This window comes from Alligator mississippiensis, chromosome 11, assembly GCF_030867095.1.
Source record: "Alligator mississippiensis isolate rAllMis1 chromosome 11, rAllMis1, whole genome shotgun sequence".
Classification (NCBI taxonomy): Eukaryota; Metazoa; Chordata; order Crocodylia; family Alligatoridae; genus Alligator; species Alligator mississippiensis.
In genome coordinates this window covers 59,887,219-59,896,368 of record NC_081834.1, presented here as the reverse complement: position 1 = coordinate 59,896,368, position 9,150 = coordinate 59,887,219, and the positions used below count along the sequence as shown (strand labels likewise).

The 9,150-nt window shown below is 59.2% G+C and overlaps 2 non-coding genes across 2 annotated transcripts; both read right to left on the bottom strand.

The window, feature by feature from the left end:
* Positions 1-607: 607 nt before the first annotated feature.
* Positions 608-680, bottom strand: TRNAR-UCU (transfer RNA arginine (anticodon UCU)). The gene has a single exon. It is a non-coding gene; the product is annotated as a tRNA-Arg (tRNA).
* Positions 681-4,769: 4,089 nt separating this feature from the next.
* TRNAT-CGU (transfer RNA threonine (anticodon CGU)) lies at positions 4,770-4,843 on the bottom strand. Its single transcript has one exon. It is a non-coding gene; the product is annotated as a tRNA-Thr (tRNA).
* Positions 4,844-9,150: the final 4,307 nt, after the last annotated feature.

Here is a 9,150-nt window from a genome sequence, read left to right as displayed (position 1 = left end):
TTTCAGCCTCCGCAAGAGAAGGTTGAGAGGAGACGTTGTGGCTGCCTATAAGTTCATCACGGGGGCACAGAAGGGAATTGGTGAGGCTTTACTCACCAAGGCGCCCCCGGGGGTTACAAGAAATAATGGCCACAAGCTAGCAGAGAGCAGATTTAGACTGGACATTAGGAAGAACTTCTTCACAGTTCGAGTGGCCAAGGTCTGGAACGGGCTCCCAAGGGAGGTGGTGCTCTCCCCTCCCCTGGGGGTCTTCAAGAGGAGGTTGGATAAGCATCTAGCTGGGGTCATCTAGACCCAGCACTCTTTCCTGCCTATGCAGGGGGTCGGACTCGATCATCTCTTGAGGTCCCTTCTGACCCTGACATCTATGAATCTATACCTGCAGGGTGGTTTCAAGGAGCACAAAGCTGGACTGCTCTCAGGGGCCACAGATGAAAGAAGAAGGCACAATAGGCTCAAAGTTGAGCAAGGGAGGGTTAAGTTGGATGTTAGTAAAACCTCCCTCCTTATGAGGGTGGTGAAGCACTGGAACTGGTTACTTAGAAGAAGCCTGTGAACATATGTTCATTGCCTTCTCATCTGCACCTTGGTTAAAGGTTAACAAGACCACCCCAGGAGGGACTTGAACCCGCAATCCCTGGCTTAGAAAGCCAGTGCCTTATCCATTGGGCCACTGGGGTTTCTTGGTGCCCTTTTTCCCCAAGGACGGGCTTCCCTGCCTGCGCCCATGTGTTCTCAAAACAACGGTGGACAATGAATGCTTTTCTTCTGGCACTGCAGAAGGACTGCCATTTACTGGGTGAGACCACAGATCCTGCATCCAGCCTCCCGTGGCACACGGTGCTAGACAGCGGATGCTGAAAGGCAGAGCAAACCGGGTCAGACCAGGGTATTTTGCACGGTTCCTCTTCCACTTGCAGCCTCCAGTGTTTAGGGACTAGGACGCTGTGATTCAGAGGCTGTCTGCTCTAGAAGCAGCTCTTGGGTGGCCCCATGCTGTGCTGGACGGCAACGCGCTTCTCTTCAACCCCAGAAGCCAGGTTCCTCTCCTGCTCGCTGGCCACCTGCTCCTGCTCGCCCACCTCTGCTGCTCACATGCCTCCCTCTCCTGCTCCCCTGCTCCTGCCACCGGGTGCCAAGCCGGCAGGTTGGCCAGCCACTCCTCCATGACGGTGCCCAGCTGCCCAGCAGGAGGGTGCTGTCCTACGCCTGGTGCTGGTGGAGACGGTGCATTCAGAGGGTCTGGTCATCGGGGCACCATTCCTCAACCTGCATCCCTGGTGGCAGCTGGTGCCTCTCCCCCACGCACAGCTGCTGGACCTGCAGAGCGAGGACACTGTGGACACTTGTACATGTGTCACTACGGCAGTGTTCTTCTTGCACCATGATGTAGTACTTCCTTCTGCAAGTGTTACATCATGGCGCAGTAACAGCCCGTAGTATGCCATTACGTGTGGCACAGTGTTATTTTTAGCAGAGTGCTACACCAGGGGAGCACGTCGCTGTGGTGACATGCTGTTGGTTATGTGCAGACACCTGCAGACGCTACATCACTGTAGTGTGTTGCTACGGCAACCTAGCGCCACATGTAGACATGCCCTGTAACAGGGGACTGTAAGGGGTTGCAGTGGAAAGGACTGTGATGTGAAGGTCAAGACGATTTGTGGGCAAAGGGGAAAGGGGCCAGAGGGAAGAGCTGCTTCCCGAGGGTCCCGGGCTGAGGAGGGTCAGGCCTCTCCTTATGGGACTGCTCCAGGGAAAGGAGAGGCCAGGTTCAAAGCTTGGCCAGTTAGAGGAAGGGCATCCCTCATTGCCTGAGAAGGCAGGGAGGAGGAGAAGACAGAGCCTCTTTTTGAGAGACTGCAACCTCTCGGAGGTAACGGGCACTAGACCCAGGGACTGTGCATCACCCAGCCTTAGATCGGGGTCGTGCGTGTATAGGTGCCCAGGGACCATGGGAAGTTAGCCAGGCAGCCCCTGTCATGGGTGGCCACTGCACAAGCCCTCCATCCCCACTCCCTCCATGGGGCAGGTGGCCCGCTTGGCTCTTGTTGCAGGCAGCCTGCCTTCCTGACCCCTCCCCAGGCCAGGCCAGGGCTGGCCCTTGGTACCACCTGCCAGGCTTGCCCTTGACCAACTCCTTCCCTTCTCCTCTGCACGCCAAGCACTTTGCTCCCATGGAGGCAGGCTCATGCCGCCCGGGGTCACAGGGACTAGGGCTCCCACTCATCTGGGACACGGAGCCGGTGATGCCCCTGTTTTCTCCCCGGTATGTCTCATCAGAAAGCTGGATGGGGCATTACCCGCACTGTGCCCCAAGCGTGCCCCTACTGAGACTTCCCAGGTCATGCCACATGGAGCTGTTTGAGCACACCGAGGGGTGCCCAACCCCTATGCCCTCCTGCAATGGTGCCCCGGGCGCACATGAGAACCTGTTGCAGGGCTCTGCACTTCAGTGGTGCCCCGGGCAATCCCACACTTCCCCGCCGTGTGCGTCGCTGCCTGGAGGGCTGCTTCTGCCTGTGATACGAGGCCCTGACCCCCGCAGCGGAGGTGGAGATCACCGGTGCCATCAGTGAGTTTCTCTGCACGTGACAGCAGGGGACAGCGAGGCCAGGCAGGGAGAGAAGAAGAGGGGAGGGCGAGGAGAGGAGGGGAAGGGGGCCTGTGTGGGGCCCCTAGAGCCAGGCCTGCAGCCAGGTGTGGGCCTGTGAGGTGGCATGGGCACTGGTGGCCACAGTGCCCCCCACCCCTCACAGCCATCCTCCACGCGATGGGCTTACCAGCTGGGCATGGCAGGTGGTCCTGGCAGGTGGCCTTGGCGCTTGGTGGCGGGGAGGCGGTCTGGCTGCTTGCGGGGTGCTGGGTGGCAGAGGCCCACCGCCTGCCACACGGCCACTGACCCCCTCCAGGAAGGAGCTGGAGCTGGAGCTGGCCATGGGCGGTGTCCTCCCTGGCCTGTCCTCTGTGCTCTGGCTGTGGGGAAGATGTCAACCCGGGCACCAGCACTGGATGAGGAAGCCAGGGGCAGGGAGGACACGGGACACGGGTGCTGCCGGCCTGAGGGCTCTTGTCTGGGTCTTCTCTGCAGGTCTGGTCTGGTGCGGGGGCTTTGGCAGACCTCCAGTGCTTGAATAGATATGCTGCCCATGGCCTGGGTCCCTGCGAGTGAGGATGCTGGGTTGCTCCTGCATGCAGGGCATGGTGCTGCAAGCTACTCTGGACCATCTCTTGTGCTCAGTGACCACCATTCGCAGCAGCCATGCAGCCTTCACTGCTCAGAGAAGAGCATTGGCCCTCCTGCCCTGGCAGAACTGCTGCTGCACCTCGGCATTGCCCCAAATCACCAGAAGGTCTGTGGTCTCTTCTGCTGCCCAGTTGGGGCCAAGGACCGAGCATCTCAGGGGCAGGGAAGCTGCCATGTCCACGGGGTTCCTCTGCCAGGGACTTCAGGCAGATGCCCCACGAGGTCCCCAGAGCAAGGCCAGGGGCTGGCTCCCATGCTGGAGCCAGAACGTACCCGCACCACAGGGGCACAATGCCCAGGGGCCAGGGAGCAAGCAGCAGAGCCTCCTTGCTCCAGCCGGGCCTGTGCAGCACTGCTGCTGCCCAGACAGGCCCACCAAGGAAACCCCCACGAGCTGGAGGCAGGCAGAAGCTGGCCCCAGGGAGCTACAGCCCGGCAGGGGTGGCAGAGAAGCCGTCCTTGCCCCCTGTTTGGAGGGAGTCTCAGCCAGGGTGCTCTAGCGAGCATTAAATCTAGTACCTGCTGGTGACTGTACATGAGCCAGGAGGCTGCTCATACACGCTGTGATTACAGCCAGCCGCCGTGTCTCATGTAGCAGTGTCCCCGTGCTTCAAAATGGTGGCAGGGGCACTACAACTAAAGCTTGTTTGACGTATTGAAGTGTGGGGATGCTGATATATGAGACACTCTAGGTGCCTGAATTTGGGTGGCTTTTGGATCCACTTTAATTAAAGCACCATCTCCTGTACCCTAGAGCATGTGTAAAAACTCTCTCTATCTTCAGGTATTAGAAAAATGCACATTTCACTGATCGATCATGCGTTAGCCTAGTGCATGGTTTTACGGCCGTGCTTTAATGCACATCAGATGAATCTAATACTCAATAAAGCATCTCATGTAGAAGTACCCAGAGGGTCCAAAGGAGTTGCCCAGGCACCAGCAAGACTCAGCTTCTCGTACAGTTTCTCTCTCTCTCTCGGCCCATTTCTAGATGATTTTTCTCCTTGATGGTTTCCTACCCATCCTTGATCTGTGACCCATTAAATGCATTTGGAAAGTCCAAATCAAAAACCCTATTTCAGAAAGGATGCCCCTGGAATCTGGATTGTGGCGCTCGGTGCGGCTCCTGGGATCTAGTTTCCTTTCACTTGGGCCTGGCCCAGACAACCAAAGAGGACCTTTAAAACATGAGATGGTCACTTGACAAGAAGAACAGCATTCAGAAACATGCATTTCCTATGACGAATAGGGGTGTTACATTGCACAGGCCTGCAGTTGCACATAGAAACAGGGAAGAGATCTCATTTTTTCTGATTTTGCCCCACTCTAAACACTGCACGTATCCTGCAGGAGAACCCATTTCTTGTTCATTAGAGACAGGTTTAGATGCTGTAGCAAGAAGAGGGGTCTACCAAAGTCCCACGAAGTGGGAAGAAGGAGCCAGGAAGCTACATAGTGACACCAGGACCAATCCTGCTCCAAAGGTAGGAAACTGGGGCTTTGCAGTGAGCTATGAAGAGGTAGGCACTGCTGGGAATTGAACCCAGGTTCCCCTGTTTACGAGACAGGTGCTTTAACCAACTAAGCCACAGTACCCATAGGAATAAGGGCTGTGCCCCCCTCCATATCTCACCCCAGTGAAGAGCTGGCAGTTGCACACCCGCTTCCAGCAGGTCCCAGCCGTCTCTTTTCTATCATTGGTTCCCTCTGCACAGACCGCTGCCCAAGATGCACGTTCCTGAATCCAATGTCCAAGGCCCGGGCAGAGTCCGCAGGAATCCACGCGTGCTCCTGGTGTCATCCTCACGTCTGGTGCAAATGCCAGGGTGGCACTATTCAGTGACTTGATGAGAGACCAAGCGCTGCCTCCAACTTCACAGTAGCTCCAACTTCACAGGAGCGTGTCATCATCACAAAAGGCACCAGTAGCGTCCGCGCATAATTTGATAGTTTGATAAAATGATATGCCTGGTTCAGCAACAAAGGTTCAATCTGGTCATTGAGGCAGCTGTGTGGGTTAATCCTCACTCAAGCAAGCCACTGCAGGCAGCGTGGAGGCTGCAGGAGGCAGTGGCTGCAGCAATGCAGAGCCCGGCTCCCCCCACAACTGCTGCCTACATGCTGGGGGCTCGGCTGGGGGTGAAGCCAGCTCCCCGCTGCTGGGCGTATTCCCGGGGGGCAAGAGGGACCCACACCTCTCAGATCTGTGTGAAACGGGGGTGGGCGCACCGTGGACCTGGGCGTTGGGTTGTGCCCCTGGCTGCAGCTGCGCGGGCAGGGAGTGCATCGCCAGGGCAGCGTGGAGCACGTGGTGGCAAGGAGCTTCCCCGTGCTTGGTGGCTGCAGAGGCCCCGGGAGAGGGCAGCAGGAAAGGAGCCTGAACCCGCAGCAGGCAGCTGGCAGCACCCCTGCCCCCTGAGGCCGCACATTGTGGCCCCGACCCCACGCACTGCTTGGCTGGGCAGCAGCCCCCGCCCCAGCCCTGCCCAGCTCCCTGCCTCCCTCCCCAGAGGGGCTTCAATCCCTGCCCCCAATTTACCTGCAGAGCTGCTCTCCACGCTGCCCGGGCCATGTGCATGTACATGCACCTAGTGCCCCTGCCTGACCGCCCTCCTCCTGGTCCCCCACCACAACCCTCTTGCGGGCCTGAAGTCTGTCAGCCTGCAGAGAGCTCTTTGCAAACATGCACAATCCATGGGTTTCTCCATTAAAATGAGAAATCCGTGTTTTCCTCAGGTACAGGGGGGAAATCTGTGTTTTACTCCCTTTTCGGTGGGAAATGCAAAACCCCAATCCCGATACTCACCTGCTGGAGGTGCCCCAACTGCAAGCCTCTCCCCATGGGATGTGCTGCAGAGCTGCAGGACCGGGAGCAGGTGCTTCCTCAGCCTGGCTCCAGAAGCCAGGACACTGCTGGCAGCTCCGTGTTGCCCGGGAGGTGTCACACAGACGTTTTCCCTCGAGTCCAGGGGCTGCCCGGGCCCTGGCCGGGACCTCTCCTGCTGCTGCCTCCTTGGAGACCGTCCGGAAGTCCGAGGCTGGGTGGATTCAACGTCCCTGGCAGCAGGTCCCGGGCACTGCGAGAGCCGGCGAAGGGCTCCCTGCTCCGAGCCCCACTTCCCACACACGGGGCCTGCAATGGCGCTTGCTTTGCCGTGCCACGACGAGAAAGGCTGGCTCTGAGCTGGGAGCGGGGGAGCAAGCTCCTGCCCCTGCTGCAGGCTCCCAGCCACAGGGCACCTCAGCAATGCAAGCAGCTGCCCAGCACGTGGGTGGAGCAGCAGGGTGTGCAGGGGCCAGTGTCCTCCAGCGTAACCTGCAGTGTCAGAACTGCTGGGTGTGCAAACACGATCCGCAAGAGAAACCCTGGCATTTCACATGGGAACCCAGAGTGCCAAAAACACTGGGACCCGTCGCGCACTTTCTGACTTCTCTGCAACAGGAGAATTGCTCCAGTATTTTGTCTGTATTCCAAAAATGAGTGAAAAGCAAGAGCTGGCATTTGTGAGGGTGTCTGTGAGTCCAGCAAGGGCTGAGTGGAGCCCAACAAGAAGTGCCTTGATGCTGTGGAGTTCAGAAGTGCTGATCTAGGAGCTTCCCAAACAAGAGATTTTCTTATTGTTATTACAAAATGTTTCTGCACATTATCTTCATTATGTGTGCGGGATGTTTAGGGGCTGTGTGATTAATCAAAACATCCATTAATTCTTTGTGTCTTATTCAATGCTCCTTGAACTATGTCCAGAAGGTAAAAAGTCTGTCTGACGCCTTGAGTCTAACAGGAAGGGGCCAGCAGTGTCCTGGCTTCTGCAGCCAGGCTGAGGAAGGCACCCTGCTGTCCAGCCACACAGTTCTCTAGTACATGGCATGGGGAGCAGGCTTGCACTTCGGGTGCCTCCAGCAGGAGATCATAATTCACTCTGCACAATCATGCAGCTCCTGCTCTTGTCACTGGGCAGGACTCAGACACCTCCAGAGCGGGATCCTTGGTTACCAGGATGTGCCAGGCTCTCCATTCACTTCAGCGGGGAGTTCTAGCCTGCGCTAAGACCCCCCGTGCTAAGTTCTAGCCAGCGCTAAGACATGCGGGGGCATCCCATGTCTGTGCAGGGGACTGCAGAAAGGGGAGGAAAGTCCGCCCCACTCCAAGGTGGTGAGCACGGCCCTGATGCTCTCACAGCCGCTCCACGGGGTTGGAAACATCCCCAGGTACAGGAGCTCCCAGCCCTCCCAGCTCAGCCCGCACTGCCCGGCCGGAGTGGGCAGGGAGCCCAAAGCTGCGGCGCTGACGGGCACCCACAGGTCCCAGGGAAGGGGTCCCTGCCCTCCTCTGCAGGGCACTTCCCAATCCCAGTGCAGGGTTTTATCCCACGAGCTGCCTGGACTCCCGGGGGCTTCAGCCCCGAGCCAGGCACGTGGAGCCAGAGGTCAGTAGCCGGAGAAGGGAGCTGTGTCCAAACCAGCTGCCTGCCAGTCATTGCCCCTGAGCCCAGGGCTTCCCTGCCCATGATCCCCAAATCTTCAGGAGGCTGGCGGCATGGGGGCATCCCCGGGGACACCGGCCTGACTCCTGGAGAGCAGGAGGTTCAGGGGCAGACGGGTGTACAGGGGTGCCTTGAAGCCCAGCTGATGACTGCTCCTGCTCAGTGCCAGGATGGACAGGCTGAGGCGGGTGCTGAGCAGGAGGACCACCAAGGTGGGATTCGTGCCAGCAGATCACAGCAGGGGGCCTGGGCAGGAACGTCTGGACCCCCCCAACCATGAAGAGGAGGGGCACATCAGGGCGAGGACGTGGCTGTGCCCCGTGTGCTGGCGTAAAAAAACAGCACGTGCCAGCACCAAAGAAGAGCATTTGCAGCAGCCCACCACCTCCAGGTGCAAGTGGAGGTGGCCCTGGGTGCGCCTGGGCAGGCGGGAGCCCGGAGGAGAGGAGCGCCGGGCACAAGAGCCGGGCAGTCCAGTGTGCTCTCAGCCACGGGGGCCGTGAGGTTGCGGGGGCGGAGGAGCGGGATGGAGAGGGCCCTGGGAGATTTCTGCAGACAGAGGGCCCTTGGCTGGCGAGGGGAGCACGGCCCCATCTCTGCCCCCCACACTGCACGTGTCTTCCCCTCAGGGGCAAAGTACTCACCCCCCACTTTCCTTCCTGCTGCAGTGAGTCCCAGTCTGGCCATAGAGAAGATGCAGGACGAGGAAGACCAGGAGAGGGAAGAACAGGGGACACCGGAGGAAGCTGCGCTCAGTGTCACCCAGCGCCTCCAGGACCGCGGGAAGGTAGGAAACCCATTCAGTCCTCTGTTCCCTCCCCAGGGGAGCCCATCCCGCTGACCCAGAGCTGACAAGGGGAGACGCTCGCCCGCGGGCAGTGCTAGGGGTGGGTGTGTTTGTGAAGCCCCACCTGGGTCCCCTCCCGCCACAGACACTGCCCTGCTCCTCTCTGCGCCTGCCTAGGAGGAGACTCATGGCAGCACCCTGGGGGTCCCAAGAGGCCTGAGTCCCACAGCAGGTTTGGGGGGGACAGGGAGGTCCCTGGCTCACAGCCTCTCTTTATCCCGGTCCTGCTCCTGGTAGATGCAGCGCAGGAGGGACGGGCAGCGCCTGCTGCGGGAGCTCCTCACCCTGCAGGCAGGTGTGCAGCAGAGGGGACACGAGGCTGTGGAGCTGCAGGGGTGGAAAGCGTCCGTGCCAGAGAAGATTGTGGTGAGTAGGAGGAAGCACGGGACGGTGCAAGGAGAGGAGAAGACGGAGGAAATGGTTTCTTGAGTCCAGGGTGGAGGGGAGAGATGGAGCTGGACCGGGGAGAGAAGGGCAGGCACACTGGTGGGCAGCAGAGACGGGAAATCCTGGTAGAGGCCGGGGGGAATCGAGTGTCTGGAGGGCAGATGAAGGTGCGGTCAGGGAGCAAG